We start from the raw sequence: 22,331 nt of genomic DNA on the forward strand, positions 1-22,331 counted from the left end.
CATTATACATAATCAAAAGTAATTCACTATTGAGTTATGAGCCAATGTTAGGCAGTGTAATCTAAATGATTTGTTATTCCATTATGAACTCAATGATTGGTGAGTCTTTTTTTTTTTTTTGCTGGAATAAACAAGATCAGAAACATCTACAAAGGTATTCGGATCAATTTCTCCATTGCAGAAGCTGTAAGCAGTTTAATCGAAATACACTAGGGCAAAACGAAAACATAAATGTCTCTCCGCGAGTAAAGACAGGTGAAATATGACATGATATGTTCTGAAACTCAGCAGACGGTTTTGGAACATTTTGCCTAACATCTTCCATGGGGAAATGAAATGTTACGTCTGACTGAGTTGCCATAGATGTATGTATAGTTACACCGATCTCTGTTTGCTGATCAGGCCATTTTGAAACTTACTCTCTAAAAGCCACTATTCTTTTTTTTTTTTGGGGGGGGGGGGGGTGCCGTCCATCCTGGGAAGTGCACTGAGATCATATAACATATAATGCGCGTCCTAATACTCCTAATACTCCTTATGCCTAATCCATCCAAACCAGCAGGTGGAAAACCTGTCTTGAGTGGTCTGTCTGACAGATGTATTAAATCGCTGATTTTCATCTGCCCTGAGCTGATATCACTATAATTTGTATTGATACAAAGGTCTTTTTCTATCCAAAGTGTAGCGGAAAGACCCACAGAAGATGCGAACGGATCAGTTTAAATCCTTAACACACTCCATTGAGCACCTGGGTATTCCTGACTGCACGCTCGGATAATTTGAGAAGACCCTCCAGCATCCTGTCTACATATACTGTACATGTTTAATCACCGTCCCAATTAACATCCGTTCCCCCAAAAACCACACGCATCCAATTTGCCCGTGACGGTCGGCAGGCCTAAATGAGCAGATTTTTAAATCTCTCCTGGAAACAGCTTTTGTGAATTAAGGCTCCTCAGCCCTAACGACCCATTTTCAAGACAGACCGTAGCAACCGTCATTATTGTAAAACAGAAAAGGGGGCGTGGCAAACGAAGATACACTGTCTCGGGTCTCTGTTTGAGGAACAAGTCGTTAGGCGAGGGTAATTGGCTTAGTTTGTCAATTCCGAAGATCTATGATGGTAATATAGTGGGAGAACGCTAAGCTCTGCCAGACGGACGATTCCAGAAGAAAAATAAATTTTGCGGCATGACCAGTGCTGTGTGATGTTATGGGTTTTAGATCATCTGAACAGCAGAATGAATCTGCACACAGGGAAAATACTTTCCCTGCCACAATGAATAAAGAAAATAAGCAACTTATTATACAGAGAAGTAAAGCTTAATTTAAACAGCAGCCCTTTGGTGTCAATCAACGCCATGAATCAGACAGGCATGAAGAAACGTTTTGTGAAACTTGGTGAAATGCGTTGTTGATACTGTCTTGCATTCCACATAATGTGCACTCGCCCCTCTTTTATTTCATTCTGTCAACAAAACAAAGATTTAACATCTTATACTGGCAAGGGGGTCCCTCCCCGAGCCCTGATCCATCACTGTTCTTAGGTATTTATAAGATCGCACCTTAATGGTAGGGGATCTCTCATAGGGATGGGCGATACCTCTGATTTTCTTTCTTTTTGATCTGTTTCAATCCAGTATTAAGTTTGGTATCACCGATATTCAGTGCTGACCCATCCCTGATGATAAAATTTGCAGATTGCTCCATTTCCTAGTAAATAGTGTCTGGGTTCCTTAAAGTCTCCCCACTCCACTCCACCCCATGGGCAGCCCTGACTGGTTTCTGTTCAGATCCATATTTATAATAATATAAACATTTTAATTACCGGATAAATAGAAAAATAATAATATTGTAACATTAGCATTGGTTTGCAAAATGGAGCATTCACATTTAAGGAATCAGTGTTTCAGTCTTGATATGTACGTTCTTAGTTCCTAGCTGTGGTCTATGTTCATTTAGTGGTCGCAGGTTCAAGGAAGGATGAAGACCCCAGCCTTTAATTGTCACAATTTGATGACAGTAAGGTGGCAAAGTTTGAATAATTGAGTTTAAGTTTACCTTCATTTTGACTCTCGCTACTTTAGCCAGACATAGTTTGTGGGAGTTTTAAAACTGATCTAAGGGCAGAACATTAGTTGGTTCAGAGAGATAACCAATCATATTGTAGAAGAGGGGGGTTCACGCAACTAGAGGAGGCGGGGCCAAGACATCTGATTGGTTGTTCCTGCCTCCTCCAATTGTTGTATGCTATCTAAAGTCTAAACAAAAATAACCTGAAGATCGCAAGATGTCGTATCAGTAGGACCCAGCTGATTAGTGCAATCAAACGCTGGAGTGTAGAGTCATTTTACCTTTGCACATCTCTACACCAACATCAGTAAGTGATGCATATGTACAGCTTTATACCTCTGATATAATCCCCTTGTAAGAGGTCATGATGTCAATCAACCTAATATATTATTTTGAGGTAGAAGACGTTTTAAAAAGGAGAGCTAAAGAACTCCAGAGTTACCGGGTGTTTTCACCAAGCAGGTGTGAAAGAGCGCTCTCACCTGTCACCCAGAATATTCAGAGTCGCGCGGAGAATTCAGATTGAAACAGATTCAAATTTAAACGTCCCATCTGCTGACAGCTGTGGCACCGGTATCCAAGTCCTCCTGTTTATCCGGCCATGTTTCGGGAGCGATGCCAGATATGGGCGCCGGCTGAAATGCCAGGGGGCTTCCCACAGGCTGGTGGTGCCCTGTCTGGTGCCTGATCCTTAGTACCAGACTTCGAAGTAGTGGATCAAGCAGGGGGAAAAAATAAACATAGAATAAAATACCGAAACAGAAAATGTGATACTCAAGAAAAGTGGAAAACATCAAGCTGTTTATTTAATCTTGCTTCTTTTCCCTTGACTGAAGTTTTCCTTTTTGTGGAACATAAGCAATTTCCTGTCTCCAAACCCTTCGCTCTTATAAAACACCATGCAGGTATTTCTGGCCTGTTGTTTTGGGTCCTCCTGGTCTTCGGCCCTGCGCATTGGCCTGTTTTATAGCCGCTGCTGTTTCAAGCTCCCCAGTAAGATGCTGCACATGGGAACTGAGGAGAACATAGCCATAAAAATGTACATTTCATCGCTGGAGACGATGAAGCGTTACACACTCACAAGTAGTTCCTTCACACTGAGTCTGACAGACTGTGAAGAGTGTTGTTTGTTAATACCCCTTTTCATACCTTCTTCCTCCCCCTCTACAGTCTTTGCTCTCTTATTATTGCTGGGCCTTATTTTTATCTGCTGAGAGTCACATATCCAATATTCCCTTTTTTTTTCTTCATTATTTTGCTTCTGTTTCAACACTTCCTCAATCCGCCTAGCTGATCCGTCCCATCTGGATTCGCTCCCTGTCAGTCAGTGTAATACGTTCTGCATCTCCTGAGTTTCCCTCATTCACTTTGGGTAAACAAGGGGCCCGGTCTCCTCCCCATCTGGGCAACCATGTGATCCACACCTGAGGCGCGTATTACAAAGAACCTTCACCCTCAGCTGGGATCGTGTTCCCTTTCTTTTTGTCTTGCATCCAGCCCCTTTATCTTACAACGTCCTGTGTTTTCACACTGTTTGCATTATTGTGAATGCCGCCTTTTGTCACTCGCTGTGTGTATGCGGCACCTTTGTCTTCGTGCTGCTCTATACCTATATATGGATGGCATGACAACTCGAGGACCGGGAAAATAGAGAATGAGACAGAAACCTCACGATGACACGCGGAGAACATGCAAACTCCACATGCATGGGGCCAGGCCAGACACTCGAACCCTGGTCCAGAGGTGTGAAGCAACAGAGCTAACCTCCACCCCACCGGTGATGATGGGTTTGATGATTATATTTTTGCTGTTTTTGTTGTTGCTGTTATTGCTGTTGTTACTTGCTCTCTATGTGTTGCATCATGGTTAAAATTAATTTGTGTCAGTTTGCCCCTGTATATGGATGGCATGGCCGTGATGTTCAGTTGACTTGACCTGACTTCTATTAATCACCAGACCTACTATGTATCACAAGGAAATAATCTTCCATCAAACTATCTCCTTTAGGTTATCAGAGTGTGCGCCTCTCACTGGGAATTTCCCTCCAGGAGGGAATTTAGATCTTGGCAGAATTTTGCTGAACTTGCATCTCCCCCTCCCCCCCCCCCACCACTTTCCCCAACACCTGTGACAGTTCAAAAAAACCCAAATTAGAAATCAGTCTGCACTTAACCAAGGGGCTTAACAAGGAATTGTAATACGGTGAACAGAGGCTTGGGACTTTACCAAAATCCCATCCTCCAGCTGGTCCCCTGCTCTGACACGGGCGCAGTGTTTTCGCACAAATCCCCCCCACTGTCTGCAGGAATATGGGGCCAGTTGTTTAGCATGAACCAATCAGGCATCAGAACCTGAAACAGCCATAATGAATGACAGCAAAGGAAGTTACATTCGACTGCCTTGTTTGGTCCGTTCCCCACCGTTCCAATCCATTCTCAAAATTGCTGCTTTACATCAAAATCGCTGCTTTACATCAGATGTGAATATCACTAATGCTTGCATGTGTTTTTTTAATGAGTCTGTAGGTCATTGCATTGAAAATATATGTAGATGTATAATTATTTTCCAGGCAAATATGTAGTTGGGCAAACTAACACACTCCTTTCAGTCTTGTTGGTCTTCTGCCTTTAAACTGCTGTGGTTGATTAGGCGCCCTAAGCAGTTTAACAGTGTCCTTAGTCAAGTGGTTTTATTTGTCTTCAGGGACTTCAGTTAGAGTGTAAAAAATGCTATTTATAGAAAGCACAGCATCTGTGAAATCGAGCCTAATTGGACAGAAGCAGAAAGCAGCAAAGTCATTTAGGATACCTAGTCATAAGCGATCAATTAGGCCGCCTCAAAGGGGAACGTTACCAAACGCTACCTTCTTCTTGGGTAAAATGGCTGCAGCTATTCCGTCCGGTTACACAATTTCTGCAGAAATGGGCCGAAATAGTTTCGCCGGATCGCGAAGACAGTAGAGCCGTCATTGAAAATCACTCGGACAGTCGCTGGAAAACATCCAGTATGATAGCAGCCGAGGTTCTGCTGCCAGCAGGGGGGGGGGGGGGGGCAATGGAAATTCGTTGGTGAGCAAATCCCCAGCACGAGCAGGCGTGAAAGCGGCCTTTTGTATTGGCCCATTTCGGAGAACGAAACTAACACTGCAGATGCCCCTCACTTTAAAAAGACACACTTTGATCACTAATAATGAAGCCACCAGTGATTTACGTTCTACCCCGACATCTCCGGCATCACAAGTATCAAAATACTTGAAAACAGCAATCAACAAAACAGTCTGTATTTATAAAGTGTACGAACTGTATTTTTCTCTTATGTTCATGTCTCAATTTGTCATGTTTAAATTCTTATATACTTATATTCTATTTATTAGTTTCATTGCGCCACGACCAATGAGATCGAAATACCGGTCAGTGTTTAACCCATGCATCATCTAAGCTCAAGATGACAGTAACTATACTTTGATTTTCAACTTTTGAAAAATCGCTGAATTAGCACAATGCTAAGTCAAAATAACAGCGCACATCATGTAGGCCTTGAGCACAGCTGTGTTCAGGGCTCTATGTCATGTCGTCTTACTATGGCTCATATTGTGTTCGGAAGAACAGCATCGTATCAACTGAATTCCCAGCTCTCGAGTTACTGTCGGAAAACCAAAACACAGAAAATATCTCAGACGGGCAGAGACATCAGTTTTCCTGTTACTTCCTCGGTTTCGAGTTTCCCGGGGGTAACATGTCCAAAAAAAGGAACCAGTAGCTGCCCACATAATTACCGCTCAGGCATATGTGTGAGCCGCCCTTCGGCTGCCAACCACCACGGACGGGACGCCATCTGTTTCCGCCACCTCCATTAAACTGCTGATCTCACAGAAAGACAGGCGGACGCTCATTGCATCTGCCCCCCTCACTTCCGCCGAACGCGGTTTATAAACATGGCCCTGATTAAACTGCTCAACTTTACGCAGATATATAGCACGCCTGACTTTTATGAGATGTGATTCATGGGACAGCTTTACCTCCCTTGGAAATTAATTAACAGGGAGCCCCCCCCTGCGTATTTATTTATTTATTTCTCTCAGTCGGCAGCGTGATGATCTAAAAAGAGATGTCTGGGAAATATTGCAAAAGCGCCAACTTAAGTCAGGGAGTTCAATACAAACCCCCCCCCCATTTCTGAGGAGTTTACATCAGACTGATTACTTCTGACACAAACCTTTCCTTATGTGCGCCATAAAAATAGCGAGAAAAGCTTATCTTTAGCATAGATGCGTCCTGTGACAACTCATGTGACGTCTCATGCGACAGCTCGACGGAACCTTCCGTTTGCTAATCATAAGCTATTCCTGTGCTCCATTACAGCTATTATTATGTAATATTCCAGCTACGGTAGAGGGGTAGAGGCTAAAAATACTCAAACCAAGTGCAGAAGCACTGAGTCCCCAGGTCAGAGTTCGCCAACATCAACGCCAAATTGCCAGGCCAAGCCCTGAGGAGGAGAGGAAATGGGCCAGGGCGTTATCCAGACAGGTGGCCACTGGCCAACCGCCAAATGAAGAAACCAGCAATCCCATATTCTATTGAGTTTGCCCAAAAGACTCTCTAATGGGACGTGGTTGCCAGCAGAAGGAAAGAGCTGTGAGCCACAGTCCAATCGGTAAACTGTTTGAAGAGTGTGAATCCATCTCGGTAAGAAAAAAGCATAATAATACAGTTTCTCCTTTTGACAGAGAATAGCAACCTAAAGGCCTTTTCACTCACATCACATTCGACTTGATATTACTGGGAGAGACCATTATTCCTATTGCTGTGCAATTATGCCACGATCTGAGTTATTAAAGGCGAGATTGCTTTCGGATGAGGACGTCGATGGTACAGGCCGGATGTGTGAACCTCAAATCCCCCCCCTTCGCTCAAGATAACTGCAGCTCTTTTAACAAATCTGGCAGACAGCATTTCTGGCTGGATGATGTTCACTGAGGCATTCCTGGAAGCGGCGGGTGTTAAGATGTTTCCGGAAGGGATCTGCAGACGGGATGTAGATGGGTAGCTCACTCCACCATCGAGGAACCACTCTGGGAGGAATCACCAGGGGATGCTGGCCCGCCAACCTATTGGCCAATATGCAACATATGCTGCATTCCATTTATTTCAGAGCTTGGAAGTTGGAGTGACATCACTCCCAAGTTAACCACATTCCCAGGGCAACAAGTCAGAAAGCCATGTAGCAATGCAAGTTCTATCACGGATCATTGTTAGCCATTTTTAGCAACACCAGTTGATAATGATGGATTACACTGCATTTTGCGCATAGAAAACACTGTAGCAACATGTCCAAAGATAGAAGTTGAACAGTACTGGGTGTACAACCGATTTAATGAAACACAAGTGCTAATAAATTGCCCACGAGAATGAGACGAGACGATATTTTAACAATATTTTAAGGGAAACTTCAAAGAGGAAACATATTACTGGAAAGCAGCCTCAATTTGAAAGACAGAAAATGCTTCGGTTCTAATGTGTTGAGGAGTCGCCGAAACCCCGGATTTTCTACTACAGAAAATGGTCTCATGTCGGCCTCAATGAAAACGCCGATATCCTTCGTTATTGAAGTGGCTCTAGCACTTGACTGTGAAAGCTGGGGTGCAAACATATTTGTAAGCGTTGTCTGGCCTTTTAATGTTTTCTTCACAGGTGCAGTGGATTTAAGTAAAGAGCTATGATGGTGCTGCAAATGGCTTTGCATAATAGTAGCGTTAGCCGCTGTGTACGGTATGATTTTCCTACAATGCTTACAGATGGTTCGTGTTTTGTCTGTCACCCTTTCGCCGTTTATATTTCCCGCCGGGTTCCCAAAATGCCGCCACACAAAAGATTTAAAAGTGTCTGGGGCATCTTACATGCTTACAGCAGCTGATTTGCAGCGCCTTCGCGAGACCGCTTTTCACTTTGACGAGAAATCTCAACATGTTGTAATATCACGAGATCTCGTGACACCTCTGCTAATAAACAGTATATAACTACAGCCTGCACTTCTGTTGATAAGGGAGCAGCCATCTTAAATTCTGAGGCCAGGGTTGCAGTGGTTCCCCCGACTTTCCGAGTCACAACTCTGACTTCAGGGGGCATTCCAGTTGAAATTTCCAACTAGGAACTCAGAAATTCTGACTTCCCAGTTGAAACAGAACGCACCATTAGGTCCTGATTGAGTGGCTCATTGTACGTATAGGTGCCATTCCATTGACAGGTCTGAAAGCCAGAACCCAGAACCAACAAGGAGGGACGCAACATGAGAGCATTTTGGCTGATTGAAGACAAGACGCGCTGCCACATCTTCAATCATCTACAGTGGCTTCACAGAACATGCTGGCAGGCCTGCCAGTAAAAAGGTACAGTAATCAAGTCATTTTCCGATGACCTACAGTATCGTTCTATGGCATTTCTTTGATCCATCCATCTATCATACTGCTTATCCACGTTAGGGCTGTGCTGAATGTTACCTAATAAATTCTGAAATCCTTCTCTTCCATCAGAATCCAGTTGATTTTTAAGTGTTACTGACATCTATAAAGGCCAATTATATTTTCTATCCTTGGGCTTTAAGATAAATTAAATTCTAAAGAGGGTACTCATCTGGTTAAAAAAACACTCAAGTATTAAAAAGCATTAGAAAATTAGATGTTTATTATGTTGTTTCTAATTACGAGGGTTTTTTCCTGAGAATAACATGACGTGAGCTTCACATCCTGGTATTTGCATTGCCGTTTTCCTGTCTTCCTGTCTGGAAGGCTCAGCCCACAGCTGGAGATCCAACAGGTGTCTCTGCTGTGCCCTTCAATGCACGCCTGCTCTATTGATTGCAGGCATCTGCCCAGAATGATCAAGATTTCAGCAGTGAGGGGAATGCATAAAAGAGCTTGGCTTGTTTGGGGATCTTTTCAGCTTCACAAACTTTGTTCCCACACACTGTAAAATGCTCCTTGATGACAGCACGTCCGAAGGGTTGAAATTCCAACTTGACAGCAACAGTCAAAGGTAGTTTTCTTCACAAAAGGGAAAAAAAAAAACATCTTCTGAAGCCATTACTAAGTATTTTGGCACATATTTTTCATAAAGAGGCATACGTTTTTGTTTGTACTTCTTGGATAATCTGCTCATTAGATCAGTTACCTGCCATTGTTAGCAGATTTGTGTGATATAATGATTGACTGACAGACTGATTGACGACTCGATACAACCTGAATTCAGCCAGGATGTCAATTTCAAACAGTGTTCAATGGAAATTGAAGCCTCATGGGATTCCATACGTGACAAACAGCATTATATCTTCATGGAATTTGTGCCTTTAACTGTTCCTCAAAAAGGACAAGGGTTGTTTTGTTGTAGGTGTTTTTGATCTGGTCCTTGCCCACAGAACCAAAGAGGAATTGTATCACAATCAAAGAGTTAAGTGTCATCGTAGCCACGTTTCTCATTTTAAAGCTGATTAGTCAATGTGCCACATCAGTACTATATGCAAATGAGATGCCCCCTTCCACACTTCCAAGTTTTATAGTTGATGGGTGTAAATGAATCTTTAATTTATAGGACTTTTTTTTCCCCCGATTACCGGGTGTGAAAATTTGCAGACTTGCTGCGGCACTGCGGCTCTAAAAATGGCCGCATAAATCTGAATGTGTTTAACTGGGTTTTCAGCCCCCTTATCCCAGATTTATCTTGTCACGCTGGCAGATGATGACCTCTGCCTAGACCCGTGCATCAGCTGACAATGTTTCCCCTTTTCTTGTTATTAAAGTTTTACACTGTATCTTGAACTTTTCTCTCTCTGCTTATTTTATCATACAGTCTTCACCTAGAAGTTTAATTTGTTCACGTCTGTTGATCTCCACAGCTCTCCTATGTTTCTCTAAGAGTTACAGAAGCTCTTACATGATCAAAGGATTGTTCCTTGTCCCACCTTCTCTGAACTGGAACCTCTAACGTCCAGCTCTAATATCTATCGTCTTGAACTTGTCTAACATGGATTTCTTGGATTTCTTGCACCCAGCCTTAACAGACCTGTCACGCCTTGATCTATCGACCAAAGACAAATCTGCCCAGTAATACAATAAGAAAAAACCTTTCATTCCTAGTTAGATTCCTATGTGAAATATCTGCTGTGCCGGGTCGCCCAGGGTGCCTTTCTGTGTGGAGTTGGCATGTTTTCCCCCTGCATGCGTCGGTTTCCTCCGGGTGCTCCGGTTTCCTCCCACAGTCCAAAGACATGCAGATTAGGTCAACTGGCTACTCTAAAATTGCCCATAGGTGTGAATGTGGGTGTGTGTGGCTGTTTGTCTGTGTTGGCCCTGTGGTGGACTGGCCACCTGCCCAGGGTGTACCCCGCCTCTCGCCCGAAGATGCTGGGATTGGCTCCAGCTTCCCCTCGACCCAGACGTATACAGCGGTATAGACAATGGATGGATGTATATCTGCTGTATGAGTGTGCAGCTTCCATTCATCAGAGTTGGTCCTGTTCATACTTCTCTAGCAGATTCGAAATGGCAGCTCTTACCTACATAAAGTATCAAGCTTAGGTTAAACATAATCCTCTACATTGGGGTACCACATGGTTCAGTCCTTAGGTAGCTGCAGTTCTCTAAGATGGGAAAACACTCATCAGGGCAGAAATTCCTGATCCTTTTTCCTATCTTATCACATCTGGAACTGTGATCTTTCTTTTCCATTATTCAGACCTTGGAATTCCTTCAAAATTCTTGTAACAATATATTGTAACACAGTCATCTATTAGCCCAGTTACAATGCACCTTCGGCCCTGCTCTGTTGGAAAGGCCATGCTCAAATGACCTCTACCAGGATCTACCTGAATGATTACTTACAAGGGTGACTGTGTGTGTTACTGCTGCCAGTGCACACTCACTACTATAATTAGGATTGGGACTTAAAGCCAACTTTTTTTCTGACACAGAAGACTTCCCAGTCAATGAGTCAGATGTTTACTGTCTTAGCATCTGAAATGTTGCACACCTGCATGGCAACATCCAGATCTGCTCAATCCAGCCTTCAATAAAATGTCATTACAAACATGAATGTATAATAATCTCAATGGGGAAAACTTATCAGGTGTCTTTGGCCAGTCATTTGAATAAAGATTGATGCCGAAAGGGCATCCTAACATAATTCTGATGAAACAACGCTTTGAACGCACATTGGTTCCCTTGCAGACATTTTAGAAGGAAGAGTTATTGATTATAGTACAGCAGAAATGTCAGAATCAATAGACGGAGCTCAGACAGATGGAGTTTGGCTCTGAAGTTTATTTGGAAATGACTGAGGGGAAAAAGAAAAGGAAAGGTCACATTGCCGGGGAAATCAGTTTACGTTCTGTCAGGGCAAGAGCAAAGAGACACCGATATATCTGGAGCTTGTGTCAGTGGTGGATGCCATCAAGCCTAATGGAGCCTACAAGAACTGTTCCACAAACTTCCACTTCCCTTAATCAACCTTGGAAATTTGGCTTAGAAAAAAAAACAGATACATCCAACTCTTCCTCCCGGCTTCTGGCGAGATGCAGGCGTTGAAAACGAAAAGTGGAGAAGCGGACTCACATTTCAGATAAGGGTGCTAGGACATTCAGCAAGATGATAGTACAAGCATGAGATGGATCTGAGTGAGGCGTCCCATTTGCAACCGGGCGAGATTTAATGTTTTTATTTGATATACAGAATGTCTCCAGGTGGTCAACAGTTAAGCATTCATTTCGCAGATAAATGTTGCCTTGGGTTCCATAAAGCCGGAAACTCTATGGTGAGTCATGATCAAAAGATGTTTAACAAATGCTCTCCTGCAGTATGTTTGAATTCCTAAAGGAGTAAGGTCAAGCACCACCGAAAGATCAGGATCAGTCATTATGGGACACAGAAAACGCCTTTGATTTTAACTCACTGATGAGCCCCAAAGCTGGAGGCTTTACGGAAGGAGGAGAAAAGTGAGAAATGGAAAAAAATAAAAGCTACAGCAAAGAATGTTTTTAATCGCAATGTTAAAAAGAGCTTCCAGAAGCAGGAGCACGGAGACAGACATACTTCTTTTTCGCAGAATTAGGTTTTTGACCTTCACTCAAACATGCTATCAGTTAAATTGAAGAAAACCAGTTAAGTGTCGAATGCCATTTCAATGCTAGTATTGTGTGTGTTTTGCAAAGCTCGGCATAAAGCCACAGAACAGAAATTATAACTTCATAATATGAGGACTCTTCAGTCGCCTTGCCCACAGCCGGGCTTGACGTCTTTGTCTGGTTTCCCTTCCAATAAGCAGCCACTCTGTCCTGCAGTTTCCCCACACGACCCATTGTCAGTCTGAGGCTCGGTGATGAGGGTCAAAGGTCAGTGGTTGTGCGACAGTGACAAAGGCTCTGGTTTATCCTCTCACCCCCCCTCCAGCTAGCCTCCATAAAAGACCATAATCATGTTTTTGTTTTTGTCATCGCCATGCCGACCTCTGGCATGGACTACGTAAGGATTCCCTAGCTGGCACTGACCTGGCTTAACAGATGATACTCTGACAGCTCAGGACCAGGACCAGAAGTCATGGGTTCACACCCCCAGTGGAACTCCACTGTTTATTTATTTAGTAAATGTTTTTATCCAAAGCGATGTGCATTTCTGAGAAAGCAAGGTCAGACAGTCCCTGAAGCAACTGGGGGTTAAGGGCCATGCTCAAGAGCCCAATGGTGACATCACTCCACCGACCCTGGGACTTGAAGTGGTGACCTTTTGATTGGCACAGCATCTGCTGAGCCACACATCACCCCCATCAGTGAAACCAGCTTCAGAAAGATATTCAGCTATGTAAGTGGTCTGTTTTTGACCATATACCAGTCATATACTCGAACAGATAAAAGGCTCCTATATTCCTTTGTTTTGTTTTGCATGAAATTCTTGATGTGAGAAGCATGTCAATCATGATGGTGAAGAGGGCCGTGTGACACGGGGATTAGTAAGGCAAGGAGAGGATTCTTGGCTTTTTCTTTAGAGAAATAACAAGGTTTGCTCAGGAAAGTGGTCAACACAACACGGGCTGTACCATGAAAAAAGAAACAGTCTCAGAGGACGTGAAAAAAATGAAAAAGAAGGGAAAAAAAATAGGTAAGTGTGTTGGGCACAAAAATGACCGCAGCAGTGCTCGTGGCCTAGTGTCTAGGTTGTAGTCCAGGTTACCGGAATGAAACAGGACAAAGCTATTTCATTGGCTGTGTAATCCTTTTTATAGCCAATAAGGTACCAGTAGCTAATCAGCCCCAGACACTTCCCCACCCTCCATTCCATTTCCTCATTGACAATATGAACGAAATGCTGAGCTCACATATCGGTCGGCATGGCAGACTCTCAGACATCAGAGAATTTAAACCTCATTGCGTTTACTAGCCCTGGCAGTCTGAAGGGTCCTAGAGGTGATTTAACATGTCTCAGCACACTGAGGCCAGCGTCGCACGACACACCCCGCCCACTGCTAAGAGCTATCGTCCAATTAGCGGCACACGACGCCTGTCGCCGTGTCACCCAGTGTTGTCATGGCAAGGTGGGATTGCAACTTCACACTTGTAATGAATGTGAAAGATCATTTCAAAGACTAATCACTAATAAGTCTTAGAAAAACACAGATGATATAGGAAACAGAAAACCAAAGATAATCTTGACAGAATCATGCAATATATACATTTAATGTCCCCATCATGAGTTAAAGTATATTTTAAAACACTAATGAGCCTCTTGTCTCCGCATGAACGCACACAGACGTGCCGGTTCTGTTTTCCACACATTTGCCCTGGCTGACACAGCAGACGCAATTTTCACCTCGGAAGCAAGGACGTGTCTTTGCGGTGTATAATTTCTGAGAGCGGTGACAAGCTTCCCTGCCACAAACCCGCGTGCGTCGCGTCGAGCCCGGTGGAGGTGAAAGTCGCCAGCCTCGCTTCAGCCGGCTCCCTGAAGCTTTCTCCATTCCATCCTTTCATTAAAGCTCAGACTCAACTCATTAGGCACTTGTATAATCTATAACCTTTTCATTTGCCGCTACCCGTGCCGCAAAAATAATATCCTAATGTGTTTCTTTGTTTCGTCTCATGCAATGCTGCCCGACTGTTTTATGTTTTTCTTAAGGTGTATCGATCACTGGGGCTCTTTAATAGGGCCCTGCAGAGGCCTTACAAACAGTCCTGCCCTGGCTTTGGTGTGAAGCAGGAGCTTGTCTTCTTCATATTCTTTTCCCGCAGTGTCGAGGAGCAGCACCGGCTTGGTTGCCCCCTTATGGCCGGGCTGACCAATAGCACTGAGGTTTCCCCGTGTAGCTTGACCCAGGACAGCAGCAAGCTGCATTTCACACAGTATTGCACACTGACTTAGTTGGGGCAGGGTAGGGGAATATATTGCTGCATATATTGTATGTTTATTGTAGCTATTGTATGCATATAGGGTGACCACCTAATCCATGTCAGGAGGGACACTTTGAGCTACTTCGGGTTTTACAAACTACTTTAAAACTGAAAAGGCTCCCATGCTCGGCTAAATTATTTGGTTCGTCTGGTACTTTTACTGGTTTGTTTCCTTGATTGACAGACTCATCTAGCTGTTTCACATTAACATTAGTGACACGCCCATGATTATAGGAGACTGGCCAATCAGTGAACGTAGCAAGTACTCAGTGCTTAAGTGAAATCTGGGTCCTTTTAATTGAAATGGTTGAAATGGTAGTTTACATACCCTGTTGTAGCTGTTGTAGCTGAATTAGGTAGTCACTCTATTTGTGTATTGTATTTATTGTGTTGTACTTATTGTAAATATAGTTAACTGTTACATGCTGCCTAACTCTGCAGGGAGGAGCGCAAGTAAGAATTTCATTGTACTTGTACCTGTACTTGTATACATGACAATAAAGTTTTGAATGTTGAATCTGGCATCTCTGTGGGAGCAACAAGGCACTAAACCAAACCCTGTGCTAATCCAACAGGAACAAATACCATAACTGTAAGGATAGGTACTAAAGACACTCCAACGTTCTTGATTAATGAATTGAATACAGATATCATTAGCAAATTATGATTGGTGAAAAGAGAATTTCCCCACGGGGATCAATAAAGTATCATCGTTAATTTTTTTTTTCAGGTCAGGGAAAGACCTGAAGACCTCAGCTGGCAACAATAATGGTGATAAAGAATGACTGGCCAGGGATGGGATGGAATTAATATTAGCAGGCTCATTTACTCTTTATATGCAAATTCACTCACAACACCCATAGTGGGTATGCACATGATGTCACAGTAAGACCGATTCATACTTCACTTTTCCACATGTGTGTTCGGTTCCGGATGGCGGGACCTTTCGTAAATGTTGTCATTCTGGTTTGGCCCAGATTTTTATGTCTAGCGGATACCTCGCACGTCCGTGTGCACATCGACCGCGCATGTGCCAGATAATTGATCAGGTATTTCCAGCAGGGGGCAGCGTGGACTTTCACAGATCACAGGTCAACTGCGACCTGAGGAAGAATAGCTCTTGTTGTGGTTGTAGTAGTTAGGGTGAGCAGCTGTGAGAGGTTGGTTGGAGGTAGCTGCATGTCTAATTTTCCCATACAGACACTACACCGAGGTAAACGGTATTTTAAAACCCGGCATCATTCCGCCATTTTGAAATCTTGCTGGTAAATGCAGCTGCTGCTAATTTGGTCATAAGGATTTCAGCGTACCTCAGTATGACATATTGCCATAGCACCACCCAAGCCTACACTAATTACTTTAAAACTTGATGAAAGTTTACCTGCTTGTATTTGTGTTTGTTGCAGTACATCGTCCTCCTCCTGGTCTGCTGGAATATCACTGCCGTACGCATGCGACCATCCGCATCCACAGCCAAATGTAGTAAGAACACAAGCTGCCGCGTGCGAGATCGTCCACGGCCTGAAAGCACACAAAAGCGCATATGAGTGAAGTATGAACTGCTTTTAAGGCAGAAATCACTACGGTTACACCCACTGAGTGGCAGCATTACGTTCAGCTTGGATGGCGCGAAAACACGTCCAAAATGGGAAAGGAGCCCTAAGGTGATGAATCGATTTAACAAGAAATCGGCGCTATCTTTTTAAAGACAGTGAAAAACTACAGAAAAGAGAAGCAAATGGCAATCTGCAGGAACAACTGGAATCCAGACCCCGAAACGTGGACTTATAGATGTCTATTTATATCAGTTATGTGGGATTTTTGGGTATAAAAGTTACACACTGTATTGACTACTCATCAATGAAACATTCAGCATCATTCATTCATATCCTGAGTAACTGTAACACTTTCGTCAGCATTTACAGGATTAAAAACATCCATGATGGAGAGCCTTGTGTTCTGCAAACAAAGAGGGGGGGGGGGGGTAAGATAATGTTAGCTATTTGAGACAATCCCTTTCCTTATAAGGGGCTGCTCCACGAAGCAAGCGCAGACTGCAAAAGAACTGTAAAAGTTTCTACAAAATCTGTTTTCAGGAAACTCGACTTCTATGGTCCCTGTTAAATCTCGCTGCCTCTCACTGCATTTAAGCAGATAATTGTTTGTTTCACAGATTCCCCGACTACAATCAGCCACGTTGCAGCATGTTCTGCCGTTCAGTCCACCTGAGGGGGCGGATTCCGACGGGAAAGTGCAATGTCAATGCATACCTTCTATATACAGTACCTTGATGGGGGGCTTATGACGTAAAGGGGGGTAAACAGTAGTCTTCATTTGTATTTGAGATGCCTTTCAACACATAGTGTATGTCTACATTGTATTGCATGAATCATTTTGCCATTCAATAAATTGTCATTTTCCTGAAACTATGTTGGTGAGAGAAAGACTTTGCAAATGGATTCCTTACAGAAGTAATGGAAAAATCAAACAGACAGCATACAGTTATCTCAGTCACCTCGGGTTCAGAATCTCAATTTTATCTATCAAATCTGCTATCAAAGTTGTTCATATTCAGGGAATGATAATATAAGGAGGTATGCCGTAAAGCTAGTATTTTACAATTATTAATTATTAAGCAAAGCAGCTTACAATAGCATCAATTTATATAGCTGGAGAAGTGGCTGCCACCAGACCTTCCCTAGTACTGACGATGACCTCCGTCCAGCGACAGGAACGTGTTCTCAACCTACACACTGTGTTCTGTGTTCTGGCCTTTCAACTGGCCTTTCAACCTACACACTGTGTTCTGGCTTCTCAGCCACTCTGCTAAGATAATCCACTCGGCCTGACGGCTGACGTTCTGCGGCGCGGGTAGGTTTCGCGAAGGGTCAATCGCATGCGAGCAGGTGCTCTGCGCTCGCTCGTGGAGGGATCCACGTCGCCGTCCCATTCCGCCAGCCAATATGAATCCCCGTGACCTGGGTACGTGTCCGTGCTTCCCGCCGGTCTCGGCCCCGCGATCGCCTCAAGGTCGTCTGTCCTGACGGCTCCTCGCGGCTCTCTTCGGCTTAGCGGCGGCTGCCACGGTAAATATTAATTTGCCAGCTCGCTGGGAACTCATGTGGCTCTCAGGCCACGGGATAACAGAGGCTCGGGGCGTCGTGAATCTGCCAGAGACGGCTCTGCTAACTCGGAGAGCAGGATGAGTCACCGGGAACGGAGCGGCAGATGTGTTGGGCGTGTGGCATGCAGGCATGTCATCTTGAAGCTTCAGAGATGAATGCACTAAAACAAAACAAAAATAAAATAAAAACTGAGTGACAATAGACACTTAATACCTCAATACCACTTCGGCCACCAATGACTGAAATGTTACCAGAACAATGGATAAGCAGCGTTAATTTGCTCTCGGGCTTCGTTTAATTATTTCGACCAGCTGTCAGCACCCTACGTGTCATCCAGGAGGACACCGTTGCGAAGCCTGGGAGCGTAAGCTCCGTGCTGGGAATACGCGGCTCTCCGAGACAGCCTGTATCTCCGACCAAGCTCGGGCTGACCAGATGGGAGTGGTCTGCTCCAGAAAGAGGACAGCTGCAGAACTATAATACCGGAATCTGCTGTACTTAATGCCAGCAGCACCCTGGGAAAACCCACTTCTGACCCCATAAAATGTGGGTGTAGGGTGAAGGAGGTGACGAGAAATCAGTCGTTGAAGTGGGAGATGAGACTTACGGTCGTCATACTAATTCACTGGAACCTTATGGTACAAGTTAACCATGCAAAGTAAATTAACAAGTGCATATAAACTAGGCTGCTTACTCCATACGTGTCCCCTACATGCATTATGCATTTACATTTTGTTTACTTAGCAGGCACTGTTATCCAAAGGAATGCACATTTTACTTTGAGAAAGCAGGGTCAGACAATCCCTGGAGTAATTGGGGGGTTAAGTAGCTCAGGGGTCCAGTGGTGACATCACTCTACCAAGTCTGGGATTTGAACCGGCAACCTTCCAATCACAGGCACACCGCCCCCACCAGTGAAGTGAAATTAACTTCAGAAACATATTCGGCTATATTAATGGTCTGTTTTTGAACTGTTGATGCTCAAAGGAAATAAAGCTTCCTTTACTCATATGTGTTTCATTCTGCATGAAAATCTGCATGCACCAGAATTTCCCCCGGGGATCAATAAAGTCCATCTTAATCTTAATCATATCCATCACGATGGTGAGCAAGGGTTGCAAACAAAACAGTGCGCACACACGACACACCTGGACACCATTACTCTGATCAGTTCAGGTCCCCCATGAGAAGTTTCACAGTTTGCAGCCCAACTCTGCAGCACACGTCCATTTCAGAATACGGATGGACTTGGAGCCTCGACGCTGGATCTTGCCCCGGGAGAGGGAGCTTAAATGTTGTGGAACAGACTGTGAGGCTGCAGATCGTGGGAGGTGGTCTGCTTGCAATACAATTGATCCTTGGTGGGAAAGCGGATGGGGGAAAGCAAGCTTTTGCTAGAGAGCTGTCAACAGTGGAGGCCCTGGCTGATACCTGCTTAAACGAAGATCTGCTCTCCATCGAACCATGGCCTGAAAAACAGGGATTCTAAACGCTGCATAAATTCCAGAGAATTCCACATGTTCCATCAGACCCACCTCCTCTCCCCCCTTGCCCAATGGAAGGCCTAGAGGCATTCCTGATAAATAATAATAATAATTCAGACTGTGCCCAAAGGAAATGAGCAGTGCACTTTAAGCTGATTTTAAAGGAGTCTCTGGGCTTGTCACGCTCTCCCCGGTTTCTGTATCCTTGTATTGGGGGGGTGGGAGGACACTCACAGTAAAGTCACAAAAGCTGGCAGAATGTGGGGGCGATGGGGTCTTCGCGCAGTATCAGAGCCACACGGCAACGTTTGTGGCTTTTTTCAGCACTATGTTGTTATATCTGAGAGGGATGTCTACACCCCATGTCACCCAGGAGAAAAAGCAACTAAATAATGATGGTGCCATTTTTATCGTTAACCCTTAGCTTCGTATTGAAAGGGATTCGGCTAGATTACCGAACTATAGTGGCAAACAGGTAGGAAGGGATAGGGTTGTAATATTTACAAGAAAATTACACACAGGGCTAGTCTAACCTTGATAAATAAAAAATAAAATAAAAAAATTAATGCTAGTATGCATATACATACATCATAATCATTATTTAAATCGTCTTCGTTGTCGACTGTGGATAATGCTATCAAAAACCTAATATACATCATCTAAATCCTCTGTAAAGCTGCTTAGAAGGTTGAAAATGTCTCATTTTTGAGGGCAATCCAGTGTTAAACAGGCACGTGGCATGATGTTATACTTTCCTCTGGACCTCCATGGAAGACCAGGCTGGAAACGTCTGGATGCACACGCTGACATCGAGAGTTACACAAAACCCTCAGTTCCTCTCCTCCTTTCCTCTGACTCTGCTCCATCCAAAGATTAATCAGTGCTTAGCTTGGGGTTTAAAAGGGGGGAGGGGGGGGGTTCTGCAGGTCAGTGGTCTGCCAGAAGACACTGAAGTCATTAGTGAGAGTGGTGATTGCCCAGACCAACCATGAAGCGGGCAACTTAAGGTAGGCATGAGTCAAATGAGACCAGGCTAATTGGCTAATTCCACCCAAGTGTGAGCAGACTCCAACTTCAGAATAAAAAAATAAAAAAACAGGAAGAGCATGAAAAATACATCAGTCCTCCTCCATGTTGATCTCCCTTTGAACTCCCCGCAGCACTCTGACCGAGACTCGAGCTTAATGCCTGCAAATTTATTGAGTTTGTAGCGCAAGCGAAAGCTGTCCACGGCATGACCACTGCACTGTCAAGGACGCGGAAGGCCGAGAAGCATCTGTACCAGATGTGAAGACACGCCGAGACCTGACACGATCGAAGATTCTCAACGGCCTTTGAGCTGTTCACATCTGCTAGGGCTCTCTGACAATTACCAGGCTTTTACTTTAATTGTATCGCTGACGTTGGTGTCCTAATGGGGTTTTCTGTGATCTCCTTCGTGCTTCCAAATTTATGCAGAGTTGGCAGGTAGAGCAGATTCAAGTAGAAAACTTGCGTCAATGCTGCACACACGTCCGACATTTATACACAGATTCGAGTCGTTGTCATTTTTTGTACCGTAAAGTTGACATTCCCAGAAAGCATGGTGCCGCTAAGCCGAATGCTGAATGGAGCACAGAAATAGGCACATTAAACAGCCCGACTGAAATCAGGACTTGGGAACTACTGCGAATGATTTGGGCTGCACCTAGCTGGGGGATTGACCAAGCAGTTCACTGCACCCCAGAACTGTCTTGATTGCCGTTTTCGGCGCTAAAGGAAAAAGAAAAAGAAGAAAACACAGGGCCATGAATCCCACCCTAGTGAACAAATTAGCAGGCAGCCTTCTCCAATCACATCCAACTGAATCAAGTTTCCCCCCCATCTTAAGCCACATTATCCTTAGAAAAGTTTGTGCCTGCGAAAAATATAAATTTTGAAAACATATCACTGTGGAGCCCCAGGGTTGGATTCCTGTTGGCCGCTGGCAGTAGTGCTCGTGCAGAGTAGTTTAAACCTCTGCCCGTTCCATTACGTTTTCCATTGCAGCGAAGACGTTTCCATTTTGGATAAAGAAATGCAGTCTGGGGGGAAGAGTGCAGCAGCTATAGGAGACGCCGGTTATTACACTGCCAAGCGCGTTTAAGCGTTAGCATCACTTCGCAGGGAAAAGTGAGGCAGAAATGACGGTCTGGTTGGCTAAATGAAGGTCTGGTTGGCTAAGCACTCGCAGGCACCTGACAGACTACGTCATTGTCATTTCTGAAGGATATCACAGTGTCAAATATCATCATTTACAGGCACCACTGAGTGACGGGCTGGAAAATTCCTCTCCATTTCATCTCAGAAGGGTATTTAAACACATTAAGCAGCCTATATTCAGTCTAAACAGTATTTGACAGGTAATTATATTAGACAATAACGGAAAAGAAAAAGGTTGACAGAAAGCACAGTGTTTTTAAACCCACTGTATAATAGATTTTCCCTTATAGTCGATTCATTCGCTATATCATTAAATGTGCCGGTTAAAAATATGCTTTGTGTTTAATTGGCATCTTTCTTTAATTAATCTCATGCGGCTTGGAATCTGTCAAACACAAGCCACGCAATGAAAGTAAAGGCTCGGGGGAAGAGAAAAAACACAATGAACGTTTTATTTGCGACTGACAGATATCGCCACGTTCTACAGATTAATTTGTAAGTTAGGCTGAGGCGCTAATTTCTTGTGCACGCCCATCATGTCCTCCGGTTGACATCGGGCACCTCGTTGTTTTCATCTCACAAGTACCGTAAACAAAGCCTCTCCATAACATTTTTGATATTGACCCAAGAACGGAGCATGAGGAAAACCAAGTGTTCTAAAAATACGCACCGGTTCATTGTAAGTGTTCTGGATAATAGGCAGAGGTAAAACTGCGCTTAGTATTGACTCACAGAAGGCTGTTTCCCCTCGCCGTTCCCTCTATGAACAAATTAGGTCATTTGACAGCAAACCTCGGGAGGATACAGTACAAAGATGGAGGCAATACTCGGGAAGAGAAGGCGCGGTGGGTTTTTGGACGACTAAGCAGTTATAACCGAAATGTCAACCCTCCTCTACCCCCCAGCCTGCCCCCTACCTGGGGATCACCGACCCCTCTCCGCAGAGAGGAAAATTGCCCTCAGTTTCAATCCCATCTCGCCTCTAATCACCACGTTCGGTGGGACAAACCGGCGTGACGCGCCGCTAATTTGGGCAATT

The 22,331-nt window shown here is 44.2% G+C and overlaps 1 long non-coding RNA gene across 3 annotated transcripts in view; it reads right to left on the bottom strand.

The window, feature by feature from the left end:
• The window catches only part of LOC111845874 (uncharacterized), a 39,258-nt gene extending 16,927 nt beyond the window's left edge, over window positions 1-22,331 (bottom strand). The window contains exons 1-4 of one of the 3 annotated variants that reach the window (XR_002838752.2): window positions 22,210-22,331; window positions 17,152-17,787; window positions 15,884-16,023; window positions 2,522-2,775 (exon numbers count right to left, since the gene is read on the bottom strand). This is a non-coding gene — a long non-coding RNA (uncharacterized lncRNA). Of the gene's footprint in view, window positions 1-2,521; window positions 2,776-14,737; window positions 15,599-15,883; window positions 16,024-17,151; window positions 17,788-22,209 lie in introns of those variants that run through there. The other 2 variants (XR_002838751.2, XR_002838753.2) reach the window with 2 other exon arrangements.

This window comes from Paramormyrops kingsleyae, chromosome 4 (assembly GCF_048594095.1).
Source record: "Paramormyrops kingsleyae isolate MSU_618 chromosome 4, PKINGS_0.4, whole genome shotgun sequence".
NCBI lineage: Eukaryota > Metazoa > Chordata > Actinopteri > Osteoglossiformes > Mormyridae > Paramormyrops > Paramormyrops kingsleyae.